At 40.0% G+C, this 18,393-nt stretch overlaps 1 protein-coding gene and 1 long non-coding RNA gene across 14 annotated transcripts in view; one reads left to right on the forward strand and one right to left on the reverse strand.

Moving 5' to 3' along the window:
* ADGRL2 (adhesion G protein-coupled receptor L2) overlaps positions 1-18,393 on the reverse strand; it is a 372,405-nt gene that overhangs the window by 218,330 nt on the left and 135,682 nt on the right. For 2 of the 13 annotated variants that reach the window (XM_069094617.1, XM_069094625.1), the window contains exon 1: positions 15,347-16,294. The exons of 9 other annotated variants lie outside the window; for them this stretch is intronic. The gene's annotated coding sequence lies outside the window, so the exon portion shown is untranslated. Of the gene's footprint in view, positions 1-14,668; positions 14,802-15,346; positions 16,295-16,876; positions 17,018-18,393 lie in introns of those variants that run through there. 2 more of the 13 variants (XM_069094618.1, XM_069094619.1) reach the window with 2 other exon arrangements.
* The window catches only part of LOC138166186 (uncharacterized), a 6,791-nt gene continuing 4,884 nt past the window's right edge, over positions 16,487-18,393 (forward strand). The window contains exon 1 of the long non-coding RNA XR_011169563.1: positions 16,487-16,616. This is a non-coding gene — a long non-coding RNA (uncharacterized lncRNA). The remainder of the gene's footprint in view (positions 16,617-18,393) is intronic.

Here is an 18,393-nt window from a genome sequence, read left to right on the forward strand (position 1 = left end):
GGGGGGGGGGGGGGGGGTGAACCTATTAAAATAAGTAAACCACAAAATATATACTTGACCATTAATCAGGGACTACAGTGCGTTGATTTCTCTTATAAAAGTCACTGTATTATTTACAATTCTAAGTCACCACAGCATTACAAAATAGTTTATAACTACTAATCACCCTAAATTACTATAAAATTATAATGTTAAAAAAGAGCTGTTGGAAATGATTTTTTTTAATACTTTAATGTGTTACAGCTGTATCTGAATCCCATGGACCAAAACCTACAAAGATTCTAAGTATACTTCAAAGTGTTTCACTACCCCCAATCTTTCATTATATAGATTATTTAAACATCACCCAAAGATAATCATGGATCCTGCAGAACTGACCTATTTGTCAAGCAAATAAATTTCTAAGTACTGTCCTCTTATACATGGTAGAATGAGAAAGGAAAAATCGTAGGCCAATCTGACTCTACTTGTACTCCCGAAGAATGCTTACAATAGTATACAAGCATGTGAAACTATAATTCACACATTTGAAGGAAGACCCTTATTTAAAAGTCCATTGGGTACAATTAGAATATTTTCTTCAACACCACATATTTATTTTGGTGATCTCAGTGCAAATGATAAATAAGATATTAACTATTCTAAATTACATAAAGTACCCACTGTTCTAAAAGTATTTGCAAAATGAGTCCCAAAAATGGATCAGCTAATAAATACCTCACATTGTATAATTAGAAAATATAAACTTCACCTAAAAGATAGAATTTTTCACCATCACTGGTCTGATTCTTTCCATTATTTTGATGTATCATATAAAGCATCTACTTCCTTAAATATTCCATTTAATTTATGGAGCCCTTCTCCATACATATTTTGAAGTTTTGTTGTTTTTGCTTACCTTTTTTTTGTTATTCTTGCTTTACACACAGAGCATATGGACAGTAAATACTATATTATATTCTCATTTCCAGTTTCTAATGGAGTAGAATCTAAGGGTAGATATCTTAAACCTTTGGTTCAGGAATGTGTCTGCCTGATATGATTTCCTAAAAGTGACCTGTTATAAAATACTATAAATAATAAAAACTGATTAGGTCTAATAAGTTCATAAATAGATTTCAGCTTTGTCAATTTTGTCAAAAAGTCAAAGTGACACATAACTCATCTATTTATAAGGGAAGAAAACAAAAATAGCACTTTTTCTATTCTGAATGGCTAGGGTGTCTCTGTATTCCTTACACTCCAAAAGTAGCAGAAAATTTTAAAAGCATAGTAATTAATGTATTTTTTGTTTTCTCTGAAAGTTCATAACATTTAATCTGCAGGTCCTCAACTTTGCATTCTAAGCACTCCTTATTATAAATATATATGTATATATATATATATATATATAAATACACTCCCCAAATTCCAACTTTGAATCATCATAATACTTATCTGATTACAAGATTCTTTTGATAATTTTATATTCTTAGTTGTAGGATTCTGAAAGTCATTTTATTTTTAAGCATGGTTTTCCCAAGTTTTCAATGTATTAAAAAACATAAACCTAAGTCTACATTATACTACTTTCTAATTTAATTTGTAGTAGATATTTAAAATTATCTGTAGCAGCTTTCTAAGTTTAAAATTATTAATCCACGTAAAAATGCATTCACACATTTTACAGAGAAAAACCCTGTCTACTGAAAAAGAAGCAATCATTTTGCTTTCTCCTCAAACGATTAAAAAAAAATCCTTTTACTGCTATATAGACTTGATAATACATGAAAATTCATTCTAGTTAAATATCATTGGCACAGATGAGCTGAGAACATAATCAGATTAGTTTTTTAATAATTTCTTTTAATTTTAACAGTGTTCAGTTATGAAGCTTTTATAGAGAATTAAGAACAAGGGTCTGCGTAATTTCTGATGGAAAATGGCAAAATCCAAAATGACATTTAAAAAGTATGCAAATAATTTCTTTGCATTAGCATTTCTTTAAAAACTAAAAATACAAAATAATTTTATAGCAGAATTAAAACATGGGGGAAAACATTTAATTGAGCTATTTTCTTCATAAGGGTTTTCCAATGCTATTATCATCAATATTATTATTTAAAATATCCATCTCCTACCTTCAAAGTTGTGAAGAATTTATCCTAGCTGAGTGTTTCCCCACATCCATACAGAAGTTACATGGACTTTCTGATACTTATGTGCTCCCTGGAACAGTCTGACTGGACTGAATATTCAAGTAATCTTTACCTCAGAGTGAGGTGGGGGAAGACTAGAAGGAGGAAGAAGGAGGAGAAAAAAGCTGGGAAGACCAGATTCTATTCACCGCTCCACATTTTCTTTGGTAAGAAACAAGTTAAGGTATCACCATTTATCTCAGTATTTCACAAGCAAGTGTTGCAACCTCGAAAAGCTGGGTACCCATCAAAATCTCTATGTAAAAGTCGGCATTTGTATATTTCTGTATAAAACATACCATCACAATCCTATTGGAATGTAATTGCTGTGGCTAATATTCTTACACTGTTATGAAAATACTACACATAAAATGTAGTACTGAGTTGTTAAGATAATACATGATCAAGCTGTGAGAGGGTAATACCAATACAATAGACCTTGCCAATGCCATAAATCTCTTTATTAGACAACAACCTATTAGAGGAGATCTACTTAACTGTTTCCCTACTTAGAGGGCCATTTGGTGTAACAATAACAAGCTGACTTTTCACATTAGTAAGGATTAGCCAGTATAAATAATAAATTGCCACTGAGATGATGTTCAGTAAGACAGGAGAGAGAAGAAAAAAAAAACCTTTCTGGGTATTTAAAAAAGAAGCTCAAAATATAAAGTCAGTATAGGTCTCTGATAAACTAAGTGAGGCAGGGAGAAACCAACATCTACATATTTCCCAGGACTTAAATGTGAAACTATTTCTGAATAATAGTTTCATTTTATTTAATAAGAAAAGACTGGGGGAAAAATCAGAGCAATTAAAATATACAAGCAAAAATGGCAGAATTTTTGTTACTACTTAGTCAATTGCAAAATGTCTTACTCAGTACCAGAATTAATGTGAAATATTTTATTCAATAAAAATATTTTAACTTTTACTTACCATTCTTTTATCCTCATCACACAAAATCCCTAAATCTGAGTATTTCTGTACCAATTATGATATAGTTGCATTTCACTTCCCTAGAAATTAAGTAGCATAGTATTTACAGATCAGATTTTTACCCAATGGTCTATGTTGTGGCTACATTTCTTTTCCCTTCCCTCCCCCCATGCTCCCCATTCATTCAGCAGTTTGCTAAACTGTTTATTGCTGGCTTTTAACTGGTAGCTTATGCAGTTAAGTGTTACTGCCCTAAATTGTCCCATTATCAGGAGTAAGTCATTAATCCAAAGTGATCTGTTGATTTGTTGTTTTCTTAAACAAAGCATTTGCTTTGCCTGTGTAAGCAGTCTAATGAATATCTATTAATTAAATGTTGAGGAACTTAATCCACTCTCATCTTATGTGCAGGTCTGTCAAAAAACATTTTACATCACCTGGAGAACTTTCTAGTAAAACTTTGCTGATAGTAGACAAAAGATAGTTCTATAGGCAATCTTTCTTCCTGAAGCTGGCATAACCATTCCGTACAAACGTGCAAGTGCCCCCCCTTTTTCAATTGTACGTTTTGATTACATACTTCATCTTTCCAGTTTTGATCCCTTAAAAATTACCAACAAACATTTAATCTAGAAAAACAACATATTGTAAATACTTGATGTCTAGAACATTTATTTTTCTCTCATTTGACTACTGTCATAAGAGCTTTAAAATTCTCTCCCTTGGAATAACATTTCTCAAAAACATGGGAAAGAAATATTTTTAAATGAAGTTACATTTTTCCAGAAGAAAAGTATCAACTTCCAGAGGTCCCTGATTATTTTATCTCATATACAAGCTCCCTCTGCAGGTAATAAAAAGGGTTAGCAAAAATAGGAGGGAAACATAGATAGTAGCCAGGATAAAAAATGAAGGCAATTATCACCATTTGTTAGAAATGTTCTAACAATTAGGTGATGAAAATGAGTTCTAGTAAAAAATTCCTTTAAGACATTTAAGGCTGGCTCTACAAACTTTGTCATTACTCAGTTCCCTCAATGGTAACAAGGGGATAATGAGAGCACCCATTTCCTATGGTGGCTGTGAAGTTTGAATGAGATCATGTTTGTATAGCAGTGTCTAGTACAAAGTAGGTGCTAAATAAATGCTTATTCGCTTTCCCTTCTTGTCCTTGAGCAGAGGGAAGGGTTAAGTCAAAGTCACTCAAAAGCTGCTCCCATACAGTGGATCTATATGGAGAAGAAAAACACTACTCTGCTTACACAGAAAGCGGGAGGCTGCCAAGACAGACCACCCAAAACAAGACAGAACATCCAAGTTTATTTGATTCACCTCAAAATCACAAAATAAACAAGGATGGCACTTACACTCAATTTACAGCCAAAGACAAAAGGGAAAATCTTTACGTTTTGAATCACAAAGTTATCCAAGAAATGTTGAAAGACAGAAAGAAAATCCAACACAAAAAACTATACAATTCACATTTATCCCATTAAAGAACAAAATCTGATTTTGACGAATCTTGACTTTATTCTTCCTGGCATGTTTTCAGGGTTAGATTTCTGTCATTTGCAGTGAACCGTCTGCCAACAAAAACATTATAGATATAGCTGACAATTTTTTGTTTGAATTAAATATATACATATGTGTGTATATGTATATATATATATATACATATATATATATGTTACTTCTGCAAGGGAAGCATCCTCTGCTTCTTAGGCTACGTCTGAAGATTTGGGAGACATTCAGGTTCTGGCTCATTCATTCTGTTTTCCAGAGGGATGCCATTTTTCTTTTAAACGACAAAAACTAGACAGAACGAAACAATTTAAAAATGTAACAAATATGCCAAATTTTCTAAGTACCTCAAAAAGCAAACCCCATAACAATATTCATTTCTCCCAGTGAAGGATGGAAAGATGGAAGAGAGGAAGAGAGGAAGGAAGGGAGGAAGAGAGGAAGGAAGGAAAGAAGGAAGGAAGGAAGGAAGGAAGGAAGGAAGGAAGGAAGGAAGGAAGGAAGGAAGGAAGGAAAGGAAGGAAAGGAAGGAGGGAGGGAGGAAACCTTTATTTTGCAAGGGATTTCTTTTGCCCTTAAAAAAAAAAGCTTTAATTTTTTTAAGTTACAATCTTAGATTAGGTAAAGCTAATATGAGAAGTTATTTTATAGAGACAGGTTTGGAATCATGATCTACATATAGCAGCTGTCTGAAAGAAAGGAGACAAATCAATATATTATTCTTTCTCTATAAGGCATATCGCCCATCTAAGAAGGTCTCAAATGTAGAATTCTATATTCCTTTGCAATAGCACTGAGAAAAAAGGGGTAAACATTAAAGTTCTATAACTGAACATGGAGCAAGGAAGGTAGATTAGAATAGTGATAATTTGCTGAGACACATGGATGGGTGAGGGGGATGAGGCACAGTAATCTCACATCAAATTTAAAACAAAGAAGATTCCAAACTTAATTTCTTTATGTTGTGCTCCTTGTAATTCATTAACAGAACATTAACTCTGCCTTTTACCTTACTAAAACACTGTCAAAAAGAAAAGAAAAAACACTTATGTGTATGGAAATAAAACTAATCAGAGAATCACACAATGTGTTACTTCTCAAAATTAGTTCCTAGGAACAAACAAGGAAGCCCTGGAAGTCGTCTATAACTGAAATTACAATTAGAGGAATGTAAAAAGTGCCACTGTACATGGTGGAACTAAAGATGGAAGAATCAATGGATTAAAGAGTATGTAACTGATACTAACAGTTATTCATAAATTAGTAACAGCAAAAAGGAATAGAAAACTCTGAGCTCTAAGTTGTTTGAGATGAAGCATCAAATGAAAAGATTTTAGGGTCAGAAGTACTAGCTCTGAAGTTCAATATTAGTAACCTTGGGCAAAGCACTTCAACCCCTCCCCGCCTCAGTTTCCTCATCAGTAAAATGAGACAGATTGTTAGATGAAAGGTAGCTAAGATGCCTTCCAGCTCTAAAGACTCAGTGGTTCTAGAAGGGAAATTAAGGGATAAGAAAATGAAAGATATTGATAATCTTTTTAATCTGTTACGAAAGGCACCTTTTACAAATAAGTGACTTAAGAGAAACTGGTCACTTGCTGTCCTCTTAAGACATTTTAAACAGAAGCAATCTGCATCCTGTCCCACAAATTGGAGTCAAGAGTTCTTCAAGTGAATGTGACCTAACCGAGACAGAAATGAAAAAGCAACTAATGAAATGGTCCATGGTAGTCTTTCTCCAAGTTGACCCATTAGACTGGGGATTAATGTTACTTTTAATTTCATGTACAAATTAAGAGTGATTAAATGACTAAGATTTCAGACCTAAGTTTGTAAAGGAAACAGGGATGTCCTATGTAGGACATCTCCCATTCACAACAAAGAAAGAGCTAGTAAAAAACAAGGTCATCCACCCCTCCCCCAGCTGCCAAGACCCATTTCTGACAGTAATGGGTGTTAGATGATTCTCTCCTGTAGAGCCATGGCAATACTCAGGCTGAGGTGTTGACTGATATAACAATACTCCCCGAAGAAGTGCACAACACAGAGATAGATAAACGTGTTTATGTGAACCGTGAGCAAGAATTGAGTCTTAAAACAAAATAATGTTCTCATCTTTAAGATCAGTCAAATAAATGTCACCGTTAAAACTCAGTGCTAAAATAGTAGCTTTGATTATATATCATTCATAAAGGAGAAATAGAACATTCTGACACAGAAAGGTACATTTTACTCAATACAATCTATGCAAGCCGTCTTTCAACAAGATGAAATTAAATATCAAATTATTTACTTGAGTACTTTCTAAGAGATTATAATGGAATGCCATTCACTGTTTTTCCTTCTTTGCTAAGACTGATAAAATGCAGTCACTTACTAATTGGAGCATGAAAACATTAAACTCCCTTTCTTTCTCCTATTAAACAAACTACCATCATCTTTAAAGCCACATAAGAGCTGTTGTTTTGTTCATCTTAAGTAATAAAAGGAGAAATTTTCGATGAAATACAAAGACTTCTGGAAGAAGTGAAAATTTAACTTGTATTCATCATTTATTTGACCCACAGAAATATTTCACTTTCATCTTTATTCTTTTCATTCTATCATCAGCTATAAAGTATCTTTTCCAAGTTATTTAACATAGTTTAAAACAGTAGTAAACTTAACTCTGGCCATGTGGAAGGTGACTTGTAACTGATTAAGGCACCTTTTAATCTTCTATTTTTATAAAAGTACTCCCCCTACCTAAAAAAAGATCCTTAAAAAAAGTCTTTCAGTTTTAAATAGCCTTCTTTTAAGGCAAATGATTTCAACACTGAAATGTAGAGATTGGGTCTTAATCCCTTTGTGTGAATTTTAATGTTTATAATGTACTCCTCACAGATTGGAAAAATCAATGACAAGACCAACAGGGGCCCATTTTCCTCAGCCCAAGTTCTCTTGTCAGGTCGTGATTAATGCTGTGCTCTGTAGAGGGAGACATTACATCCGGGCTAAAACAGACCTAAATTTTACCCTTAGGCAGAAATCTGATTTAAACATCTCTATTTGAAGTGACATTTGTCCTCTCTTTTTGACCAGTTTTTCCAAGAATCCCAGAAAGTTGACTTTGTGTCCCAAGAATTACTCAAGAGGGTGGGGGCTGGGGGGCGAGGGGGGTCAAGGGGGGACGTGTTTGTTTTTTTAAGGGGGTGGGGAGTATGTAAAACATAACTATTCTTATCCTCTAGTAAATCTGAGACCCATAATGAATCAACCTGCTAATAAAACAGGTGTCCAGCTATTTTACTAGGATAACTTAGAGATGGCAAGAATTCAAAACTGACATTTAACAAGAAGAGTCAAAGACAGTCAACAGTCTAGAATTTATCTTTTGATTAATGAATGACAATAGATTTAGTTAATTCTAAGGAAGAGCTCAAATTTTTTACATTCAAAGGAATAAGATGCTTTCACAAAAGGTCTAAGAAATGTAATTAATTTTATCTTTTGCCTCTCAATCACAGCTAAAATGTATAAAAATTTTGTTTTTTAGACCAAAAAGTCCAGAAAATGATTAATGAAACCAAATAGCTAAAGTAATTTGAGGTTTTGTTGTTTTCTAAATCATATGATAAATAGGGTTTTTCCCCCTATTCTGTTAACTTTTAGGACTTCTCTATAATTGCTTCTGCTTTGGCTTTGTGATTTTTTTTCCCCCTTAAGTGGGAAGCAAAAAATGTTCTTATAACAAAAAAAGAGACAAAACCAAACAGTGTATGGGGGGAAGTTTTTTTTTTTTTTAATGGGGAGAGGGAGTAGGTAAAACATAACTATTCTTGTCCTCTAGTAAATCTGAGTTATTATTAAAGCAATTTAGTCACTCCTGGCAAGTTCCTCCTAACCAAGGTAATCTAATTTCTGTTGCTTTTCAGCGTAAATTGATTTTTTTTTTCTTTTAGCTGTTCTGGTAATTGAACAAATTTATACAACTGTGATGGGATTTTACTTACCACCACACAATGCATAAAATCCTCTACAAAGACAAAGTATATTACTTCATAAAAGTGAATTTTTGTTCTAATTAAACAAATTGTATTTAAACTTGCTTTCTGGCTCCAAAGAAATCAATACTAGCATTTTGCTATAAGGTACACTTACCTGCAAGGGTTAAACCCCAGTATAGTTACCTTCATTTCCTCCAGTTAGTCTGCACTGCTCCTGACTTTTACTGCTTTCTAATAATTTGGGGTAAATTTGGGGCTTGTAGAAATAGACTGATAGCAAAAAAAAATCCTGAAAACAAATTCTATTGGAATCTGTGACTCAGTACTTGATTTTATTCCACAAAAACCTCTGCCAAAATTCAAAAATTTGAGAATGAACTCTTTTCTTAAGGAATAATCATGCAACTTCAAATACTAATTTCACCTCCTAATATGAATATACTACTTTAATATTTGAGAATAATAATAATATTTTTCATCTAAGAAATCATGACCTGTTTTGATTGTTTAAATTAAAACTGGGAAAACGTCACTTTCATATTGAGCAACTTGGAGGGATGAATTATACTTATTCCTCTTAATATAATTTTAAGTCAGTGAGGATACTTGAGGTTTTCATTTGCTTCTTTCAATGACATATATCCTTATTCTAACCAAACCACTTCTTCAATCAAGAAAAAAAACAAAACCAAGTTCAGATTCTTTTTTAAAGGGTCTCCATAATCTTTAAGGGAATCTAGAAATTAGATTTGGAGAACAAACTCAATTTAGTCTAATTATAGCAATCTAGAAGATTAAATCCTTTTACCCAGTCTATGAATCTCCAAGAATTGTTTTGAGAGAGATGAATATTTGGGTGTGGCTGTAAAGTTAGTAATTAATGTCAGGTAAGAGAAAAGTTATCCAATCTATGATTTCAATCTAACTTCTGAATAAAAATGACTGAGTGAGTCATTCCCCAAAAGCTTTAGAAAACAGTTATCTATTTAGGTAATATGACTGATATTTCAATAAATTTTGCAACTGGGTGTTACCTAAAGTACAGGAAGATTTCCATTTTATACCAGATAATAGCTTATTTTACACTTTAGCTGGTAAAGTCATTAATATCTATTTCAAAGTTCTTAGCTTAAAGCTCGTTTTCCATCATCTTTCAAATGATTATGATAATTAACAAAATGCTTTAAATTTTTTTTTTAAAAATTCTACCACTTATTTCTGAATTTCTCTTTCTTTTGAAAAAAACCCTACATTTTCAGTTTTTATAGCACATTTCTCTACCAAAAAAAGGGCAGAAATTCTTTTTCTTCTAAATGTCATCAATACTCCCATCCAGACACAGTGGATTGTCATGATGTCAAGTGCAGCTCAGTGTCCTCAGAAACTTTACAAATCGAAATTCCCCAATAAGGCTGATTCTCACCTCATCATTCTTCATTTAGGTTTTCCTTCCAAATATCACTAAATTGAAATATTTAAACATAAAAATAGGATGGAGTCAAGAAATTTTATTTAAGTAAAAATAATGTGAGGGTTTTTTCCTCAATTGGTTCTAAGAGTGTTTACCTCTCAAGTGAAAACCCACACCTTGGCATAAATTACCATGCATTCTCTCAACCATAAATTGCATCTGCCAAAATATGAAGTGTTATTTGAAGACTTAGCTATTTCCAACTCATTCCATTTTTTTAATGTTACCTTACACCAATGCCTTTGATAGGAAATGGTTTGCAAACAGGATTTTTAAGAGTTTTGAAGTCTTCAAACCAATTCTTTTTCACCCCTCTCTCCCTCACCCCCAAAACCATACTACCTATTTGACTTCAGGACATTAATAGCTAGATCATTTATAAATGAAACATGAAGAAAGTGTTTATAGTGATCCTCCAAAATAAGACTCTAATCTCTAAGTAAACAGGTTTTTAAAGCTCTCTTTCTTGCTCATTTTAAGGAAGGGAAACACCCAGAAGCCTGGTGTTAATGTCTGCTGATTGTGAAAATTGCAGTCAGAAAAATTTCAACTGCTCGCCTTAAATGAAGACTTACAGTGTTACATGTGAGATCTGTATCTTTACACAGGTTTTTATAACATTTGGAAGTGTTGTTGTCTGCTTTGACGTTAGTCCATTAATAAGTGGGAAGTCAAAAGCCAAGGAAAATTATATTTATTGGAAATTCTCAAGTCAAAACCTGAAGTAATTGGTTTGTCCTACCCCACATGATTCAATAGCCTGATTTCCCCAACTACTAGCTCCCAGAGCTATCTGTAGCTCTAAATTCGTTTTCTGTTGCCAACACATAGTAACCCACAGTGATTGAAAAAGGCAGCTGAAGTACTGCTGCCGCACATTAATTTTTCTCTAAGTGGTCCAATTTTGTCATCTGAATGTTGAAAATCTTCCTTCCTGTGCATTTTACACCTTTAGAGATTTGTCGAAATCAGGATCACCTTCATATAAACTGAAGAGTAACATTTTCTAGACAATTTTTAGATTATCTCTAATAGCTCTAAAGACTAATGTGCTTGCTTTATTGCTCTCTGCATTCAAAGCAGACTAGTTAACAGCAACTTAAGTGTGATAATGGCAATCCCATCAGCGTGTGCCTTTTATACCACAAAAAGGTACTCTTAGACAACAGAGGGGAAGCAGGTAAATTAACTCTCTAAAATTATTTCAGGGTAATGATATACAATTTGAAAGCCACTAAAAATCTCATCTGTAAAATACCCCCCCAAAACTGTCACCCTTTTAAACTGAAAGCTGACTAATGTTATGTAACCAACTACATTTTCCCTCCAAGATTGTTAAACTACACAGCTCAATTTCTTTATTAAATTAAGACCAGGGGATTCTTTTGAACATTACTAAAGAATGCCTATTACAATGAAGGCATATCAATTTCATGTTCAAAATCAACCAACCATCAAAGGCAAAACTATAAAAAATAAAAAGAGCTTCCAAATCTCAAAAGCTCTAAGAACTCACTTTTTTTTAAGCTGAAAATTCCATTTCATACAAACTAAAAGGAAAAAAAGAGAGGATTTCAATTTCTGCCAGAAATCTAAATCAGACAAAACTCTACCACCTCCTCCCCCAATCTATGAAGCATCTGCTGTCCAGAAAATGGCCCAAATTACCAAAATATTTTACTTGGGTCTTACTTTATGAAGATTGATTTCCTTTAAATGACTGAAATAGGCTAAGTTCCATCTCTTCAGAAACATAAGCAAAAAAATATATATAAAGCTGAACTGAGGGAATGAATCATAAATTGTGAAATAAATGTGAAGGGTAAATATTGGAATATAAAAATGTGACAAAACTGATGAGGTAATGTGCAAAGCGCTTTGCAGTCCTTAAAGTGCTACAGCATCTATTATTGTTACTGTTACAATTAGTGCTTGACATCACTGTTAAGACATTTAATCTTAGATACTAACTATCCATTACATATAATTCATAAGGAGTGGTATCCTACAAGTATCCTTACAGGTGAGGATAAATATAAATTTACTATATTGTTTATCTACAAATTTGGGGTTTTTTAATGGTCAAAATAAAAATTATTTTAATAAGAGTTGATATTAGCCTTTTAATTTTTTTTCTCGAGCCACCACGGAGTTTCTATTGTTTTAGCCTAAATATTAGAGAAAAGTTACCTTGGTTTGGAAACAAGTGTGCTTTTATGTTAAGATGTTCATTGTTTCATAGAGTAATTACAAGTTCTTTCTTTCTCAGTCTGCTAAAGTCTAGGCCATATCTAAAGTACGAGCTCAATTTGGAGAGGTCTCCTAGATCTGACTTAACAAAGAGGAGACACCAAAAACCAGGCAGCAGTGACTGTCATAGAAGGGCACCCTTTTTCTTGGAACAAACTATTTATCAATAGAAAATAATTGTCTTGCCGATTGCAAGGGCTCCACAGTAACAGACAATGTTTTTCACTCACATAATTACAAAACAGTAAAAGTTCAGAAACACAGCCTGAATCCACCTCCCCATTTTCCCCCTTTACAATTCTCACTGCCCTTTGGGCCTCTGCTTGGAAGTAAATGGAAGACAGGCTGAAGTTTTCTCAATTGAGCTGAAGCTAAGAAACCTTTGATATGCTAATAGTCCCCTTCAAACGGTAAGAATTCACACTTGCATTAATTCAAACAATTTGTGCAGAATGATGTGAAATGGCACCTCTTTTAGTAGCAAACAACAAAAGGAGAGAATTCGAACGTCTGAGCAAACCAAACAACAGAACATTTGTTCGGCAGGATTCTTTCCATCAAGCACAGAATGGGGGGGGGGGGGGGAAGAGACGGACAAAAGAGAGGAAAAAAACAAGTCTGAGTAAGCACCTGAACATAAGATTTTCTTATTAACACTCCCTCTATAATAAGAGAAACACTCCTTGTAAAGTTACGAAGTTGCCATTTGTCTAAGGAAGAGAATCCAGAAAAGGTGTCCCATCACTCCTTAAATATAATCTCCCTCCCTATTAAACAAACAAAAAAAAATCGCACAATTCTGCAACTCCAAATGAAGTCCATCCGTCAGTTTTGTTTGCCCTGCTCCTTCCCTGTCTTCCAGAACTCGGCACTGCACTTGATTTGGTAAAAGCTATTCCCAACAGGTAATTATTTACCGATCGGCTGTGACTTCCTTTCAGTGGGCAGCTCGCGTCCAGCCCCCCGAGCAGCCTTGGTGGGGCCTGCTCCAGGCACAGACTCTGACAGGCAAATGAATGAACCAACCGCGTCCAGGAGAGAGGGGAGGGAGACGCCGTGCGCACGGCAGAGAATGCAGGGGGGAACGCAAGGCAAGACAAGGCTGCCTCAGTGCCTGGCTTTTGTAACGGGAACCATATGGTGGCTGCTGCTCAGGCTCGTCCAGGCTCCTTGGAGGAGCTGCTAAGAAGCCTGATCCCTTTCAAGGAATAGGAGAGCGGCCCCTCTCTCAATCCCTGGCAGCAACAGAACAGTGTGCATACAGAATAATGCAACCGCGGGGCCCGCGGAAGAGAGGCGCAAGGGGGAGAGCGACACGAGGGGCTGGAGGGGAGACAAGGAGAGGAAGAGGTCCGCCCCCAAAAAGTGTCACATCAGAAGGACCAGTGGGTCTGAGGGGCGCGCTTGGCAGCCCAGCCGCTACTGCCTTCTGCAGTGTACTAGCCCAGATCCCGAAGTCTGGAGTGAGGAACAAACTTTAATAGTCCCAAGTGCCAGAGCCTGTGCGCCGCGCGCTGCTGGCTGCCGGGCCCCCTTGGCCAGCCTTGCCTTGCCTAGCCTAGCCTTCCCTTCTCAAGCGTCTCGCCCTCGCTCCGCCGCTGGAGGGGCCCCAGAGCCAATCAAGTTTTCCCGAGCCTGCAGCGCCCAGGCCCAGGTGTCTGCCGGCCCAACGAAACCGTCCCCTCCCCTTCCCCTGGCCCGGCACCCTCCAAAATCCAGCTCCCGTAAGGCTGGCAGAGCTTTCCCCAGGCCCGCCCCAGCCATCCTCCCCAAAACACACACACACACACACACATATACATACACACACACACACACACACATACACATACACACACCACAAACCGAGTCCCCTCCAGCTCATTCCTAAGGGTCTCCAGAAGGCCGACGCTGTCCCCCGACCCCGGCGTTAGACAGACCTCCCCAAGAGGCATTCTCCCCGCCCGACGCCCCTTTACATCCTCAGCCCCCCGCCCAGAGAGTTCCCAAGACCCCCCACCCACCCGGGGCAGCAGCAGCAGCAGCAGCCACAACAGCAGCCCGCCGGCCCCTAATTGTTACCATGCCCGGCGCCCGCGCCCGCCCCGACCCGTCCACATCTGGCTACGTTTTCCAGTCATCTTCTCGCCACACCAGGCAACCCAACAACAACAACCCCCCCAAAAAAACCCCCCAACAGCACCAACCCCCCCGCCCCCCCCCCCCCCCTCCCCGCCAGTCGGGCCCGCCGCATGACCCGCTCCCCCCAATCCCAAACTCCCCGGCCTCATTCTCCATCCCACCTTCCCTCCTTCCTCCCGAGTCGTTCCTCTCCAGCTACTTACTGGCCGGGATTAAGCGGTGCATGCACTTTGCAGAGCCGTCCGAGCCAGCAACTCAGACCAAACCCGGGTGGGGGTGGAGGGGTTAGTCCTGCTGGCCCCCTCTTCCCCCGAGGCCCTCCCACTTACCCCTACCCTGATTCCCCCACTCCCCCCTTCAGTCCCCAGCTCACTTCCTCCTACCCCCTCCCAGTTGGGGAGGGGGAGCGAGCATCTTTTACATCCCCCCAACACACACACACACACACACACACACACACACACACGCTTAAAAAGCAACAACCCTTCGCACCCAATCCGACCCCCAGCCCCGTGATTTATCCCCAGCGCACAACACTCAGCTCCAGGAAAAAAAAAAAAAAAAAGCCCAACGGCTGGGGCCGAGGAGTTTTTCTCTTCCTATAGATTTCCAAAAGGGACACAGACCGGGTCTGGGGGAGGGGGAGAAAGACTGAGAGTGAGTCCCGGGTCTCACCCTTGCCCCGGGCGAGCACAAACAAACAGGCAAATCTAAACTAAGCCCGAGCTCCCACGAGCAAGTGGGGGGGGGGGGGGAGGAGGTTTGAAAGGGGAAGGCTCCGACCCCTAAAGAGCGGAGGCGAAAAGCAAACAGGTATGGATGGAAGCGAGCAAATAGCAAGCTCTGAAAGCAGCACATTGTTCGCAGCGCGCAGATCTTACCTCCGTCTCGGGAGCCAGACCCTGGGGAGATCGGTCCATCCACTGGGGGAGGAGGGTGGGAAAGCAGCTCAGAGAGGGGCGCAGAAAACCAAGGGAAGCCTGGAGGGGATCCGGCAGGGAAGGAGGGGAAAGGGCTTCAGCTGGAGAAACCGAGGCTGGATGGGGAGAGTGCGGCGCGGGAAGTGGGGAGGGGGGGAGGCTCAGTCCAGCCAGGAAGCACGAGCAGTCTGGAGTAGGGACCAGGGAAGGCAGCTCTGCGGCTCGCCGAGCTGGGACACACACACACGGCTTCTGCTTCTTCTTCTCCTTGTCCTTCTCCTCCTCCTCCTCCTCCTCGTCCTCCTCCTCCACCTCTTCCTCCTCCCAAGCAGCCAGTGCCGGGCGGCTACTGGGGTTAAGTCAACATTTTCATGCAGTTTCCAAGACGCCGCTCCGAGAAAAAGGGATTTTATAAAAACATAACCCCCCCAAACCCCACTGTCTTTAAAAAAAAATGCAAAATCAAGATCCAAAAAATGGGCGGGGGGAGGGAGAAGAGGGGTGGTGGTAGATGCCAAGCCAAATCAGAGGTGAGCAGACTTCGGAGTCCCTTCTAAGCACAGATCGCGGGAGGGGGGGCAAGGAGACACACACCAGTACCAGCAGGGGCCAGCTCAGTTTTGTAAAGCAAAGCCCCCTCCGTCGGTCGTTCGCATCGACCTAATTTACATCTCCCTCGAGGACAGTCTGGCCTCTGGCGTGAGACAGTTGCAACCCCTCCTCACATTTCTCATCTTCTCTCCCGATGCTTTTGCTGCTGCCCCATGAAAGGCTGAAGACCAGGAATCAAGCTCAGGAAAGCAAACAGTCAAATTCAAAAAAAGAAAAAGGGGGGAAGGAAAAATTCTAATAAATGCAACACAACACAGAGGAAGGGGGGGAAATGCCCCCCCAACAATCCCAAGAAATTCTATGGCCAGCTCCTTATTTCGCTCCAGCACCTCCGTGTGTGAGAGGAGAGAAGGAGAGAGGGAGAGAAAGGCAGAGAGGGGGAGAGAAGGAGAGAGAGAGAGAGAAAGAGATGGGGGAGTGCTAAGTCCTGACACAGACTCTCCACAAGGTCTGAACTGGAGTCACCTCCAGCCTCCTCCTCCTCCAGTCTCCACCTCCCACCCTCTGAGTTCAGCTAATCATATAAACATATTATCGTGTACAGCGGCAAAGGACAAATCTCTCCCTCCTGATTTTTCCAGCAAGGGGCTCGGGCAAACTCAAAAGAAGATTACAGGCAGCTAAGTACCCAACGTGGAGCAGATAATCTATAAGTCAATGCCACCCAATGACCATTTTCCACTCCATTTGAGCAGCTGCTGCTGCTGCCGCTGGGTGCCTTAGCTGGAGGGGGGGACTTGACTCGGGGGATCGGGATGGGGGGGCGGATGAGGGGGTCCACGGATGGGGGGGGGGGGGGGTGATTAGCTGAACTCGGAGGGTGGGAGGTGGGGACGGGAGGGGGGGGGTGGGGGAGGAGGGCCGAAGGGGGACACTTACGGGGCTTGAGCCGGTCCTGGTGGCGGCGGCTGAAGCTGCGGCTGCTTGCTGCAGAAGCAGCCGCGGCGGCAGCCCCAGCGAGCCGGAGCAGCGGGAGGACAGGCCCCGGCGCAGCCAATAGGGCTGCCGCAGGACTTGTCCCGGCGGCGGCGGCGAGGGGCGCGCGCGCACCGCCGCGGAACGCGCCCGCCGACCCCCACCCCCACCCCAGCCTCTGCTGGGGCTCCCCTCCCTAGCCCTGGCCGGGGTGCCGAGACCAGAACTCCCTCTGCCTGGCAAGCTCCCTCCTCGCCGCTTCTCCTCTGCGTCCCTCTGTCCGCCCTCGGCGCTCTTTGCCCACCCGGGACTGCCCCCTGTTCCCTTGCGCGCACGCATTTTGGCTTTTTGTGAAATTCTTTTTATTCCGGGCACCGGATGAAGGGAGTGCTTAAGAGCCCGACTCGCGCAAAGCTGGGCAGAGCCAAGTGCTGCTGCGGCCTCCCAGGCTGGGTGGGAGCCGCCACCCCCAAATCCCTACCTTCTTCCTGCTACTTTTCCCAGACTTTCTTTTGGACACCCCCGTCACCTCCACCGAAGCTTAATGCTCCCCGTCCCTTACCATCCCACCATCCCACAGCCACCTCCATGTCGGGACCAGTCCAGGGAGCTCCAGGCTCCCGAAAGTTTTAGTTTCCGTCCCTCTCTTCCTTTTGTGTGCCTGGCTGCCAGGACAAAGGGAACGTACTGTGGCTGTGTGTGCCCGGGTCGGCTCCAGCGCGAGCTGCCCGAGCGGCCCCTGCTCGGGGGTTAATGGCATTTGGATACCTGAGATTTCCGGCTAGCTCCTTAATGAAAGATAGATATTTTTTTAATCACGATGACTTTTTTTTGGTCTTGCAGTTACGTAGAGCCGGCTAAACTTTGACACTGTTGACAATTTTTCACTGAAGTGCTGTGTTTGTTTCTGATTAAACCCACCAGGATAAGCAAAGGAAGGAAAAAGAGACCACAGGGCGCTTGCCTCTCAAATGCATTCATCGTTGGGTGTTTTTTTTTTTTTTCTGGGTCTGTTTCCTTCATTTCCTTACATTGAAATTGCTTTTGCTCTTGTCCACTGAGCACGTTTCTGTTAGCAATGTCAGCAAACAGTCAAGCCCAACAAACCAGGGACCGAAACTGAAGAGTACAGAATAAGATATGGCAAATAACCCTTGAAAAACAAAATGCAAAGCAAAGTTTCTTTATGCTTGTGGGAAATAAGTCAAACCTTGATTTTTTTTTTTTTACGTTTCAAAATGACTGGGTTTTTAAATAAAATCGTGAAGTGAATAATAGTTTCAAGATGTATTTGGTAATAATTTACCTGGTTCTAAGTGATGAAATGTGGCCATGTATTTAGGAACTTATTTTAAAGAAAAACTGACTGCCCTGAACCTCTTACAGTACTTAGGAAGTATGCTTCATATTGGTTGCTCTGTTTAAAAAAAAAAGTATGTATATATATATATATATATATATATATATATATATATATGTAT

Source organism: Petaurus breviceps, unplaced genomic scaffold (genome assembly GCF_028583685.1).
Source record: "Petaurus breviceps papuanus isolate PSGF00001 unplaced genomic scaffold, PetGlider_PUasm1.0 220, whole genome shotgun sequence".
Lineage (NCBI taxonomy): Eukaryota > Metazoa > Chordata > Mammalia > Diprotodontia > Petauridae > Petaurus > Petaurus breviceps.